The following is a 15104-nucleotide window of genomic DNA, read 5'->3' on the forward strand; positions in this document are numbered from 1 at the left end:
CAGTACACATATTTATCCTTAGGCCTTTTTATAAGAGGGTCCCGGAGCCTCAACAAAAACAGCAGTAGGAAAGAGGACATATGGCATCCTTTGGAATAATAGATTACTGGAAAGTCATTGATTTTAGAAACCGAGAGATAATTTGTTGCAACCGGGAAATAGAAAAAAACCTTGATTAGACACCCAGTACACTTATTTATCCTTAGGCCTTTTTAGCAGAGGCTCCAGGACCCTCAACAAAACCAGCAGCAGGAAAGAGGACATATGGCATCCTTTTGAAAAATAGATTACAGGAAAGGCATTGATTTTAGAAATCCGTGGATAATTTGTTTCAACCGGGAAATCTAAAAAAAACATTGATTAGACACCCAGTACACATATTTATCCTTAGGCCTTTTTAGCAGAGGCTCCAGGACCCTCAACAAAACCAGCAGCAGGAAAGAGGACATATGGCATCCTTTTGAAAAATAGATTACAGGAAAGGCATTGATTTTAGAAACCCAGGGATAATTTGTTTCAACCAGGAAATCTAAAATAACATTGATTAGACACCCAGTACACATATTTATCCTTAGGCCTTTTTAGCAGAGGCTCCAGGACCCTCAACAGAAACAACAGCATGAAAGAGGACATATGGCATCCTTGTGAACAATTGATTACAGTTAAGGCATTGATTTTAGAATCCCAGAGATCATTTATATGAACCGGGAAATAGAAAAAAACATTGATTGACACCCAGTACACTTCTTTATCCTTAGGCCTTTTTATAAGAGGCTCCCGGAGCCTCAACAGAAACAACAGCATGAAAGAGGACATATGGCATCCTTGTGAACAATTGATTACAGTAAAGGCATTGATTTTAGAATCCCAGAGATCATTTATATGAACCGGGAAATAGAAAAAAACATTGATTGGACACCCAGTACACTTCTTTATCCTTAGGCCTTTTTATAAGAGGCTCCCGGAGCCTCAACAGAAACAACAGCATGAAAGAGGACATATGGCATCCTTGTGAACAATTGATTACAGTTAAGGCATTGATTTTAGAATCCCAGAGATCATTTATATGACCCGGGAAATAGAAAAAAACATTGACTGGACACCCAGTACACTTCTTTATCCTTAGGTCTTTTTATAAGAGGGTCCCGGAACCTCAACAGAAACAACAGCATGAAAGAGGACATATGGCATCCTTGTGAACAATTGATTACAGTTAAGGCATTGATTTTAGAATCCCAGAGATCATTTATATGAACCGGGAAATAGAAAAAACCATTGATTGGACACCCAGTACACTTCTTTATCCTTAGGCCTATTTATAAGAGGCTCCCGGAGCCTCAACAGAAACAACAGCATGAAAGAGGACATATGGCATCCTTTTGAATAATAGATTACAGGAAAGGCATTGATTTTAGAAACCCGGGGATAATTTGTTGCAACCGTGAAATCTAAAAAAACATAGATTAGACACCCAGTACACTTATTTATCCTTAGGCCTTTTTATAAGAGGGTTCTGGAGCCTCAACAGAAACAATAGCATGAAAGAGGACATATGGCATCCTTGTGAACAATTGATTACAGTTAAGGCATTGATTTTAGAATCCCAGAGATCATTTATATGAACCGGGAAATAGAAAAAAAACATTGATTGGACACCCAGTACACTTCTTTATCCTTAGGCCTTTTTATAAGAGGCTCCCGGAGCCTCAACAGAAACAACAGCATGAAAGAGGACATATGGCATCCTTTTGAATAATAGATTACAGGAAAGGCATTGATTTTAGAAACACAGAGATAATTAGTTGCAACCGGGAAATCTAAAAGAACATTGATTAGACACCCAGTACACTTATTTATCCTTAGGCCTTTTTAACAGAGGCTCCAGGACCCTCAACAAAACCAGCAGCAGGAAAGAGGACATATGGCATCCTTTTGAAAATTAGATTACAGGAAAGGCATTGATTTTAGAAACCCGGAGATGATTTGTTGCAACCGGGAATTTGAATCAAACAAATGATTCGATGGACACCCAGTACACTTCTTTCTCCTTAGGCCTTTTTATAAGAGGGTCCAGGACCCTCAAACAAAACACCAGCAGGAAAGAGGACATATGGCCTCCTTTTGAACAATAGAGCACAGGTACAGCATTGATTTTACAAACCCAGAGATAATTTTGGGCAAATGTGAAATAGAAAAAAAAATTGAGTGGACACCCAGTACACCTCTTTCTCCTTAGGCCTTTTTATAAGAGGGTCCAGGACCCTCAAACAAAATACCAGCAGGAAAGAGAACATATGGCATCCTTTTGAACAATAGAGTACTGGTACGGCATTGATTTTAGAAACCCACAGATAATTGTTTGGAAAAGTGAAATTGCCCCAAAAACCATGCTTGGACACCCACTCCAGGTCGTTCTCCTTCAGCCTTTTTATAAGAGGGTCCAGCACCCTCAACAGAAACAACTGCAGGAAACACCACCACATATGCCATCCTTTTGCACAAGCGAGTACAGGTATGGCATCCATTTTAGAAACCCGGAGATAATTGAGAGGAACCGGGAACATTTTTCTAAAAATTTGCTGGGGCACCCATTACAGGTCGTTCTCCTTCAGCCTTTTTATACCATGGGCCACGACCCGCAACAGGCACAACTGCATGAAACACCACATATGCCACCCTTTTGCACAATAGAGTACAGGTATGGCATAGATGGAACACAGAGATAATTTAGAGCAACCAAGAGATGGATAAAAATGCTTGGTCGGTCCCCCTCCTTCAAATTTGTGGCAATTTGCGTTGAATTAAATGGTCCACCAGATATGAGTGGTGTGCTAAGTTGTACTATTCGTAACAGTTTAATCACTGTTATGTGCCTTATTTTTTTTATTTGAGTTTTGTACCCACAGAGCAGCAGCAGAGGCCAGAAAAATTAGGAATGTACAAATGACTGAAAAATTTGGGTATTGTTGTAGCAACTGCTGTAGCAGCGGCCAGAAAAATTGATGTTTGTAAAACATTTATAAAGTGCCCTAAAAGCTTGTGGCTTGAACACTAGTTGTTGGCGGATAAGTCAAGCAAGTCCTCCGGCTTTATAACAAAAAAAAGGCCAGCCTGTGTACCAGTTGTAGCCCAAGCCAGCTCATCTCATCATCAGGCCTTTTTTATTCAAATGTATCGCCCAATGTCAGTCCCTTTGGGATCCAGCCCTCATTCATTTTTATAAAAGTGAGATAGTCAAGGCTTTTTTGACCTAGGCGACTTCTCTTCTCAGTGACAAAACCTCCTGCTGCACTGAAAGTCCTTTCGGACAGGACACTTGAAGCGGGGCAGGCCAGAAGTTCCATTGCAAATTGGGATAGCTCAGGCCACAAGTCCAGCCTGCACACCCAGTAGTCAAGGGGTCCATCGCTCCTGAGAGTGTCGAGATCTGCAGTTATAGCTAGGTAGTCTGCTACCTGTCGGTTGAGTCTTTCTCTAAGGCTGGATCCCGAAAGGCTCTGATGGTGCATGGGAGTTAAAAAGGTACGCATGTCCTCCATCAACAAGACGTCAGGAAAGTGTCCTGTCCTTGCCGCCGTGGTCGTGGGAGTAGGAGGAGGAGGATTAATTTAATCTCTTCCCCTGTTACATTCCTGTGGTGCTGTGACATCACCCTTATACGCTGTGTAAAGCATAGTTTTTAATTTATTCTTAAAATGCTCCATCCTTTCCGACTTGCAGGAATTTGGTAACATTTCAGGCACTTTATGCTTATACCGGGGGTCGAGGAGCGTGGACACCCAGTACAGGTCGTTCTCCTTCAGCTTTTTTATACGAGGGTTCCTCAACAGGCACGACAGCATGAAAGAACCCATTTGAACAAGGTTGGATGCCGAGCTAATCATGTCCCGTTCCTCCTCCTCACTGATCTCACTGAGGGTATCTTCTTCCCCCCAGCCACGTACAACACCACGGGTACCAGAGAGGTGACAACAACGAGCACCCTGGGATGCCTGTTGTGCTCGGTCTTCCTCCTCCTCCTCCTCAAAGCCACATTCCTCCTCTGACTCCTCTTCCTCACAATCCTCTTCCTGCGTTGCCGCAGGTCCAGCAAGCGATGCTGATAAGGCTGTTGGTGGGGGTGATGGACACCACAACTCTTCCTCTTCCTCTTCACGCTCATCTACTGCCTGATCCAGCACTCTTCGCAAGGCACGCTCCAGGAAGAAAACAAATGGTATGATGTCGCTGATGGTGCCTTCGGTGCGACTGACAAGGTTTGTCACCTCCTCAAAAGGACGCATGAGCCTACAGGCATTGCGCATGAGCGTCCAGTAATTTGGAAAAAATATCCCCAGCTCCCCAGAGGCGGGCCTAGCACCCCGGTCATACAAATACTCATTAACAGCTTTTTCTTGTTGTAGCAGGCGGTCAAACATTAGGAGTGTTGAATTCCACCGTGTCGGGCTGTCGCAAATTAAGCGCCTCACTGGCAGGTTGTTTCGACGCTGGATATCGGAAAAGTGTGCCATGGCCGTATAGGAACGCCTGAAATGGCCACACACCTTCCTGGCCTGCTTCAGGACGTCCTGTAAGCCTGGGTACTTATGGACAAATCATTGTACAATTAGATTACACACATGTGCCATGCACGGCACATGTGTCAACTTGCCCAATTTCAATGCCACCACCAAATTACTTCCATTTTCAGAAACAACCTTGCCAATCTCCAGTTGGTGCGGAGTCAGCCACTGATCCACCTGTGCGTTCAGGGCGGTCAGGAGTGCTGGCGCGGTGTGACTCTCCGCTTTCAGGCAAGTCAACCCCAAGACGGCGTGACACTGCCATACCCGGGATGTAGCATAGTACCTGGGGAGCTGGGGGGGGTGCCATAGATGTGGAGCAAGACACAGAAGTTGAAGAGGACTCAGCCGAGGAAGAGGTTATGGAAGAGGATGGAGTAGGAGGAGTAGAGGAGGTAGCAGCAGGCCTGCCTGCATGTCATGGCGGTGTCACCAACTCTTCTGCAGAGCCACGCATTCCATGCTTGTCAGAAGTCAGCAGGTTTACTCAATGCGCAGAGTAGGTGATATACCTGCCCTGACCATGCTTTGCAGACCAGCTATCCATGGTCATATGGACCCTTGCCCCAACGCTGTGTGCCAGACATGCCATAACTTCCTTTTGAACAACAGAGTACAGGTTTGGGATTGCCTTTTGTGAAAAGAAATTTCTGCCAGGTACCTTCCACTGCGGTGTCCCAATAGATACAAATTTTTTGAAAGCATCAGACTCCACCAACTTGTTTGGTAAAAGCTGGCGGGCTAAGAGTTCAGACAAGCCAGCTGTCAGACGCCAGGCAAGGGGGTGACTTTGAGAAATTGGCTTCTTACGCTCAAACATGTCCTTGACAGACACCTGACTGTGGGCAGATGACCAGGAACTGCTACGTAAGAGAGACTCAGTGGAGGATGGTTGAGAGGGGGCAAGGAGGACAGCACTGGTTGACGTGGCTGAAGATGCTGGAGCAGGAGGAGGAGGGCAGCTTTCACTTTGTGTGCTGCTTCTACTCATGTGTTCTTCCCATCGGCGTTTGTGATGGGAGACCATGTGCCTTCGCAAAGCAGTTGTACCTAGGTGGGTGTTGGACTTCCCACGACTCAGTTTCTTTTGGCACAGGTTGCAAATGGCATCGCTTTTGTCAGAGGCAGACACACAAAAAAAATGCCACACTGCTGAGCTCTGCGATGACGGCATTCTGGTGGTGGCAACAGCATGCGTTGATGGGCGTCAGCGTGCTGTCTGGCTGACCCCGGGTGCCAATGCATGCTGTCTGACTGTGCCACTATCTCCTTGAGATGACCTCCCCATGCTTCCAAATCGTCTCCTCCTCCTCCTCTTCTCTGTCTCCCCATCTGAACTTTCCCCCTCTTCTTCTTCTCTTCTAGCAGGCACCCAGGTGACATCCACCGACACATCATCATCAACCGCTTCACTTGTATCTGACACATCAAGAAAGAAAGCAGCAGCGGGTACAACATCATCATCATCATCACACCGTACCTCCATGTGGGTAATGCTGCCTGACTGAGACTGATCACTATTATCTACATCCTCTGTCAATGATGGTTGCGCATCACTCATTTCTTCCAAATGATGTGTCAATAACTCCTGTGACAGATCAAGTGAAGCGGCTGTGGTGCTAGTGTTGGTGGTGGCGACAGGCGGGGGAGTGGCACTGGTCACTTGAGACCTGCCCAAAGCACAGCTGGACGTAGATGGTGCGTCAAGGTTAGGAGGACTAGCAGCGGAAGCTGAAGAAGATTGGGTGTCCTGTGTTAGCCATTCAACTAGGTCCTCCTCAGAACTTTTTGCGTCCCCCCTGGCACCCGGCGTCTGAACAATGTGCATATTTGTAGGGTCTAAAGGAATCACAGCACCACGACCACAACCACGGAACCTGCGGGGTGGCCTGCCTCTGCCTGTCATTTTTTTTTAAATGGACACTAACAATACTATTACACCAATTGAGTGGTGGCACTGTGAAAGTGGGCACAGTATACGCTGTGAGACTGACAACAACAAAAAAGACAGATGTTTTAAAAATCACAAATTGTTAATTTTTTAAAATATTAAAAGTACTGTGACAACAAATATGATTGTTTGGCACTAGTTGGCAAATGGGCCTGTCTGGCACACACGCTGGGAGAAAGGAAACTGCAATTCAATGGCACTGGGAGACTGAAGAATCACAGTCAAAACAGTTATGATTAACAAAAATTCCAATACGGTTAAAATAAATATGATTGGTGGCACTAATTGGCTAGTTGGGACTGGCACACAGGCAGGCAGGCAGGAGGAAAATGCAATTCAAGGGCACTAGTAGACTGCAGATTGACATTCAAAACAGTGATGATTGACAAATTTTGCAATACTGTTAAAAGAAATATGATTGCTTGCACTAATTGGATAGTTGGGCCTGGCACACAGGCTGGCAGGCAGGAGAAAAGTGCAATTCAATGGCACGAGCAAACTGAGGATTAAGATCAACAATCAAAAAACTTTTAATTTTAATTAGTAACTATACTGTGACAACAATTATGATTGGTGTGAATAGTTGGCAAGACGGCCTGGCACAAAAGGCTGGCAGGCAGGAGGTAAATGAAATTCAAGGACACTAGGAGACTGAATACTGACAGTCAAAACAGTGATGATTGACAATTTTTGCAATACTGTTAAAAGAAATATGATTGCTGGGAATAATTGGCTAGGTGGGCCTGGCACACAGCAGGCTGCAAGGCAGGAGGAAAGTGCAATTCAATGGCACGAGCAAACTGAGGATTCAAAACAAATATTACCAAAAATTTTAATTTTTAATTATTAAGAATACTGTGACAACAAATATGATTGGTGTAAATATTTTGAAAGTAGGCCTGGCACACAGGCTTGGAAGGCAGTAGAAAAGTGCAATTCAATGGCACGAGCAAACTGAGTATTAAGATCAACAATCAAATTTTTTTTAATTTTAATTTGTAACTATACTGTGACAACAATTATGATTGGTGTAAGTAGTTGGCAAGACGGCCTGGCAAAAAAGGCTGGCAGGCAGGAGGTAAATGCAATTCAAGGACACTAGGAGACTGAATACTGACAGTCAAAACAGTGATGATTGACAATTTTTGCAATACTGTTAAAAGAAATATGATTGCTGCCAATAATTGGTTAGGTGGGCCTGGCACACAGCAGGCTGCAAGGCAGGAGGAAAGTGCAATTCAATGGCACGAGCAAACTGAGGATTCATAACAACTATTACCAAAAAATTTAATTTTTAATTATTAAGAATACTGTGACAACAAATATGATTGGTGTAAATATTTTGAAAGTAGGCCTGGCACACAGGCTTGGAAGGCAGTAGAAAAGTGCAATTCAATGGCACGAGCAAACTGAGGATTAAGATCAACAATCAAGAATTTTTTAATTTTAATTAGTAACTATACTGTGACAACAATTATGATTGGTGTAAATAGTTGGCAAGACGGCCTGGCACAAAAGGCTGGCAGGCAGGAGGTAAATGCAATTCAAGGACACTAGGAGACTGAATACTGACAGTCAAAACAGTGATGATTGACAATTTCTGCAATACTGTTAAAAGAAATATGATTACTGGCAATAATTGGCTAGGTGGGCCTGGCACACAGCAGGCTGCAAGGCAGGAGGAAAGTGAAATTCAATGGCACGAGCAAACTGAGGATTCAGAACAACTATTACCAAAAATTTTAATTTTTAATTATTAAGAATACTGTGACAACAAATATCATTGGTGTAAATATTTTGAAAGTAGGCCTGGCACACAGGCTTGGAAGGCAGTAGAAAAGTGCAATTCAATGGCACGAGCAAACTGAGGATTAAGATCAACAATCAAAAATGTTTTAATTTTAATTAGTAACTACACTGTGACAACAATTATGATTGGTGTAAATAGTTGGCAAGACGGCCTGGCACAAAAGGCTGGCAGGCAGGAGGTAAATGCAATTCAATGGCACTAGGAGACTGAATATTTGCAGTCCAAAAAATTATGATTTTTATTTTTTTATATACTGTTACAAGAATTATGATTGGTTCCACTAATTGGCTAGTTGAGCCTGGAAAACACGCTGGCAGGCAGAAGCAAAGTGCAATTCAATGGCACGAGCAAACTGAGGAATCACAAGCGATCAATTTGGAATTTTAAAGATTAACTATACTGTGACAACAATTATGATTGGTGTAAATAGTTGGCAAGACGGCCTGGCACAAAAGGCTGGCAGGCAGGAGGTAAATGCAATTCAAGGACACTAGGAGACTGAATACTGACAGTCAAAACAGTGATGATTGACAATTTTGCAATACTGTTAAAAGAAATATGATTGCTGGCAATAATTGGCTAGGTGGGCCTGGCACACAGCAGGCTGCAAGGCAGGAGGAAAGTGAAATTCAATAGCACGAGCAAACTGAGGATTCAGAACAACTATTACCAAAAATTTTAATTTTTAATTATTAAGAATACTGTGACAACAAATATCATTGGTGTAAATATTTTGAAAGTAGGCCTGGCACACAGGCTTGGAAGGCAGTAGAAAAGTGCAATTCAATGGCACGAGCAAACTGAGGATTAAGATCAACAATCAAAAATGTTTTAATTTTAATTAGTAACTACACTGTGACAACAATTATGATTGGTGTAAATAGTTGGCAAGACGGCCTGGCACAAAAGGCTGGCAGGCAGGAGGTAAATGCAATTCAATGGCACTAGGAGACTGAATATTTGCAGTCCAAAAAATTATGATTTTTATTTTTTTATATACTGTTACAAGAATTATGATTGGTTCCACTAATTGGCTAGTTGGGCCTGGAAAACACGCTGGCAGGCAGAAGCAAAGTGCAATTCAATGGCACGAGCAAACTGAGGAATCACAAGCGATCAATTTGGAATTTTAAAGATTAACAATACTTTTACAAAAACTAGGATTGGTGGCACTAATTGGCTAGTTTGTGCCTGGCACACAGGCTGCCAGGCAGGAGGAAACTGCAATTTAATGGCACTAGTAGACTGAATATTTGAAGTACAAAAAATTATGATTTTTAATTTTTTTTATACTGTTACAAGAATTATGATTGGTGCCACTAATTGGCTAGTTGGGCCTGGCACACAGGCTGGCAGATATGAGTCGTGGATGGTAGGTAGGGCAGCAATTTAACACAGTATGCTGTGTAAGTGACAAAAACACAGGCCTGATAGAAAATTAAGTTAGATTACACTAGCAAAATATTTTAAAATTTTAGATTTTAATATTAAAATTATGTTAAGAAGTGCAATGCACATATGAGTGGTCGCACTGGCTGGCTGCTACGTAGGGCAGCAATTAACAACAGTATGCTGTGTAAGTCAGATAGACAGTTAGACACAGGCCTGATAGAAAATAAAATTAGATTACACTAGCATAATGATTTAAAGACTTTTTTTGGGGAATTTAAAGAAAAAGGTTAAGCACATACATATGAGTCGTGGCTGATAGCCTTGGAAGGGCAGCTATTAAAAACAGTAGGCTCTGTAAGTCAGATACACACACGCCTGAAACGCCTGACACACTAGAAAAATGATTTAAATTATTTTTTGGGGGGGGAAATTAAAAAAAGTTTAAACACATATGAGTCGTGGCTCATAGACTAGGGAGGGCAGCAAGTAAACACAGTAGGCTCTGTATGTCAGCAAAACACACAGGCCTGATAGAAAATTATATTAGATTACACTATCAAACAAATTTAAACTTTTTTTTTTTATATTTAAATTAAGGTGAAGAAGATATGAGTGGTGGGTGGCTGCCTGGCACAGACCAATTAACCAAAAGACTGAAAAAAAATTAGGTATATTAATGCTGAGTGAGCCTGACAGACACAGGCCTGATAGTAAATGTAATTAGATAACACTAGAAAAATGATTTAAATAAAAAATTTTAAATTTAAAATAATGTTATAAATGGATATTAACACTGGTGGCTGGCACAGAGCAATGAACCAGAGTATATGCTGTGTGACACAGGCCTGATAGAAAATGAAAAAAAATTACACTAGCAAAATAATTAAATTTTTTGGTTAGTTAAATTTAAACTAATGTTGTTAGGGAGATATCAGTGGTGGCAGTAATCACAGCATATGCTGTGAGCCTTAAACACACAGGCTGAAAGCCAGGCAAATGCTAATAAAAAAAATACGAAAAAAAACAAAAAACGGCACGAAATATAGCCCTAAAAAGGGCTTTTTGGGGTGCTGTGCTTGCAGCAGAGATGAGTGGAGTCCTTCTGGACTGTAGTGGACACTAAATACACTAGCCTAGCTATGTTTTTCCTATTAATGTCAGGAGCAAAACACAACACGTCCTCTCATTAAGAAAGCAAGGTCGTTATGAGTCTAAAATGACAGATTCCGAGTAGCTGGGAGGGTCTGTGAGGGAGTGTCTGATGTTGATTGGCTCTAATGTGTCAGACGGCTGTGACATACAGGGTCAAAGTTTCCTCAATGATGGCACATAGGGGCGGATCGAACATCGCCATGTGTTCGCCCACAAACGCGAACGCGAACAAGCTATGTTCGCTGTGAACCGTTCGCGGGCGAACAGTTTCGGGACATCACTAGTGATTAATACTTAGATTAAAACACAAACAAATAATAAACGGCTGTATATCCACAATGACCCCAGAATGTATACCATAGAAACTCAGAATAGAGTAGGAGGGATTTTTAGGCAGATATACACCAAAAAATGGTTCACGGATTGCACCAAAATCTATCTAAAAAAGAGGATTGACCTCAAACAAAATTATACTATCTAGTGCAATACTGGACCGGTGTAGGTCTGTCCAAAATATTCCCTATGACAAAATTAGTATAGTGACTAAGAGGGGAAGTGTAGGTAGCAAGATTCACATAGTCCATACATTCAGCTTATTACACAGACCCATTTGTATAGGCAAGAGTGAAGTGTTCACAAACACAAATTAAACCAAAAATACGATCAATGAAAGGTAATATGATTCTATAGATATGTTATAATAAACACATTGACTAGTGAAATGTGACTTGCATAGTTACACTTAGTGGTTGATACAGCCGTAGGAAGAGTGCTTGATGTACATTTCGCCTGGCTTGGCTTTCTCAAAGGCTAACCGGACTGACTGTAGCCACATAGCATATATAGGGCAAGTAGCCAATCAAATCGTGTAGATAGTTCACACCTCCGTGTGAACCAATAGAGAGTGTCCTCCCATAATTGGTCAGTTAATGTCACATGACCAGGAACAGAGACGAATTACAGTTTATAGGGGGAGCGGCTGTGGGTCTTACAACAAAACAAAACAAGTGTCAAAGCAATTGTCAAAAACGGATTGTCAAAAACGGAAAGCGGAGCATATATGCTCTCTAGTGTTATGTATATTCATGGTTGACATCAGACACTGTAAACATAGTAATAGGAATGAGATTCTATTTCAGTCACAAACGGAGCATTTTATAATCTCAAATGATTATGATTCTATGGGGATTCAATTTCAGTCACAAGCGGATAATTTTTAATCTCAAATGATTATACTCTTCACATCATGTCACTATTCAAATCATTAGAAATAAATATATATATATATATTAACAAGGTTATATAAGTGATTTGTCATTTTTAACCATTCAATTGATTATCCTTTGTTGAAGAGCAAAATATCATCATTAGTTAGAATGATGGTAAATTCAACATATCATTCAATTCACAAATATTAATATAAATTAGTTGATAGAGATGATAAATAGACCCCTGACATGACATAGTATATTTATAATTAGGTAGTGATATGTGTTCATAAGAGAAATCAAATGTATAGCTGCCACAAGTTTTCAATAGGTGGGAATACGTATCTAAAGGAAAGGTGTCTGTTTATGTTCTCTATTGCCTCAATATATGTGAATAAAAATTAACACATAGTGCACCAACATGATAACCTCTCCAAGCCGTAGAGAGCATTGTGTAATTGAATCACGAAACAGACATGTGCATATCATGCAGATCAGAGATGAACATTTAAAGATTATAGTGAATCCCAATTATTCAAACAATGCTTTACACATAGACCAATTCACCTCCTACTGAGGAATCGCAACCATTTGCAAGAACAAAAAACAAAAACAAATTTGATCATTAGAATATCACATTGCGCGATGTTGGTAAATCTATCAATACAGTAGTTAATAACAAATGGCAATGTAAAAGATAGTCAGAGTCAAAGATATTAGGTGTATCATTAGAAATATATATATATATATATATATATATATATATTAACAAGGTGATATAAGTGATTTGTCATTTTTAATCGTTCAATAGATTATCCTTTGTTGAAGAGCAAAATATCATCATTAGTTAGAATGATGGTAAATTCAACATATCATTCAATTCACAAATATTAATATAAATTAGTTGATAGAGATGATAAATAGACCCCTGACATGACATAGTATATTTATAATTAGGTAGTGATATGTGTTCATAAGAGAAATCAAATTTATAGCTGCCACAATTATGGCCATAAAAATATATATATAGAGAAGAATCAAGCCAATTACAATGAAAGAAACCAGAAATTAATATCTGGCCCTCTTAAGATAAGATCATTTTCTTAATCAGAGATCTTTAATATATAAAAGCTTTAGTTCAACGGATTGTCTTTTTATGAAGAACAAGAAGTTATACTTCATTTCATCAAAGAGTAAATAAAGATGCATAATAAAATACATAGTGAATCAATTAGATGGAAACTGATTCTGTATATGCCATTGTATCTCTGATATTTGATGTAAATAACCTACGGTTAGATTTAGAGTTTTGTCGGTAAGGACCCGCGTAGCTAACGCCGGCTTTTTTCTGGCCGCACCATAAAAATAACTCTGGTATTGAGAGTCCACATAAAGGCTGCGTTAGGCTCCAAAAAAGGAGCGTAGAGCATATTTAACGCAGCTTCAACTCTCGATACCAGAGTTGCTTACGGACACGGCCAGCCTCAAAAACGTGCTTGTGCACGATTCCCCCATAGGAAACAATGGGGCTGTTTGAGCTGAAAAAAAAACTAACACCTGCAAAAAAGCCGCGTTCAGCTCCTAACGCAGCCCCATTGTTTGCTATGCGGAAACACTTCCTACTTCTGCACCTAACACTCTAACATGTACCCCGAGTCTAAACACCCCTAACCTTACACTTATTAACCCCTAATCTGCCGCCCCCGCTATCGCTGACACCTGCATATTATTATTAACCCCTAATCTGCCGCTCCGTAAACCGCCGCTACTTACATTATCCCTATGTACCCCTAATCTGCTGCCCTAACATCGCCGACCCCTATATTATATTTATTAACCCCTAATCTGCCCCCCACAACGTCGCCTCCACCTGCCTACACTTATTAACCCCTAATATGCCGACCGGACCTGGGGGTCGATCCGATAAAAATCGTCACCCGCAAAAGTCGGCGACGCCAATATTTGTGCGGGTTTGGTATCCTATATACGGCGTAACCTAGAAGTTACGCGCGTATATTTCTGCCGTCGCCCGTAGTTTTTTGGGCCATAGGCAGGTATACCAAACCCGCGCAATTTGGTATCCAATATACAGCGTAAGGACTTACGTGGCGAAAATAGAGAAATCTTACTCCATTTTCACCTCGCCACAAAAAGCAGCCGTAAGAAGCCTTACACTGACTATTGGAGCCCCGTAACTCTCTAAACTGGCTGCTAAAATAAACCTAACACCTAACACATGCGCAATGTCTATCTCCCTGTCAACCGCGATCTGCTAAAATAAACCTAACGCATGCGCAATGTCTATCTCTCTGTCAACCGCGATCTGCTAAAATAAACCTAACACCTAACGCATGCGCAATGTCTATCTCCCTGTCAACCGAGATCCCCCGCCGCAATCCCTAATAAAGTATTTAACCCCTAAACCGCCGCCATCTACATAAACTAACCCCCTACTGTGAGCCCCTAAAACCGCCAACATCTAACTGATCTATCCCCTAATGTGAACCCCTAAAACTGCCACCATCTAACTGATCTATCCCCTAATGTGAACCCCTTACACCGCCGCCATCTATATTAAAATTATTAACCCCTAATTTAATCTACCTACCCCGCCGCCAGCTATATTATCTATTTTAACCCTAAGTATATTATAGTTAATATAGTTATTACATTATATATATTAACTATATTAACCCTAATTATATTAGGGTTAATATAGTTAATATAGTTACTATAGTATTTATATTAACTCTATCTAACCCTAACACCCCTAACTAAATTCTTATTAAATAAATCTAATTCATATTATAAACTAAAATATTCCTATTTAAATCTAAATACTTACCTATAAAATAAACCCTAAGATAGCTACAATATAATTAATAATTACATTATAGCTATGTTAGGGTTTATATTTATTTTAAAGGTAAATTGTTAATTATTTTAACTAGGTATAATAGCTATTAAATAGTTATTAACTATTTAATAGCTACCTAGTTAAAATAATTACCCAATTACCTGTAAAATAA

The sequence above is a fragment of the Bombina bombina genome, chromosome 3 (genome assembly GCF_027579735.1).
Source record: "Bombina bombina isolate aBomBom1 chromosome 3, aBomBom1.pri, whole genome shotgun sequence".
In the NCBI taxonomy this organism is placed as follows: domain Eukaryota; kingdom Metazoa; phylum Chordata; class Amphibia; order Anura; family Bombinatoridae; genus Bombina; species Bombina bombina.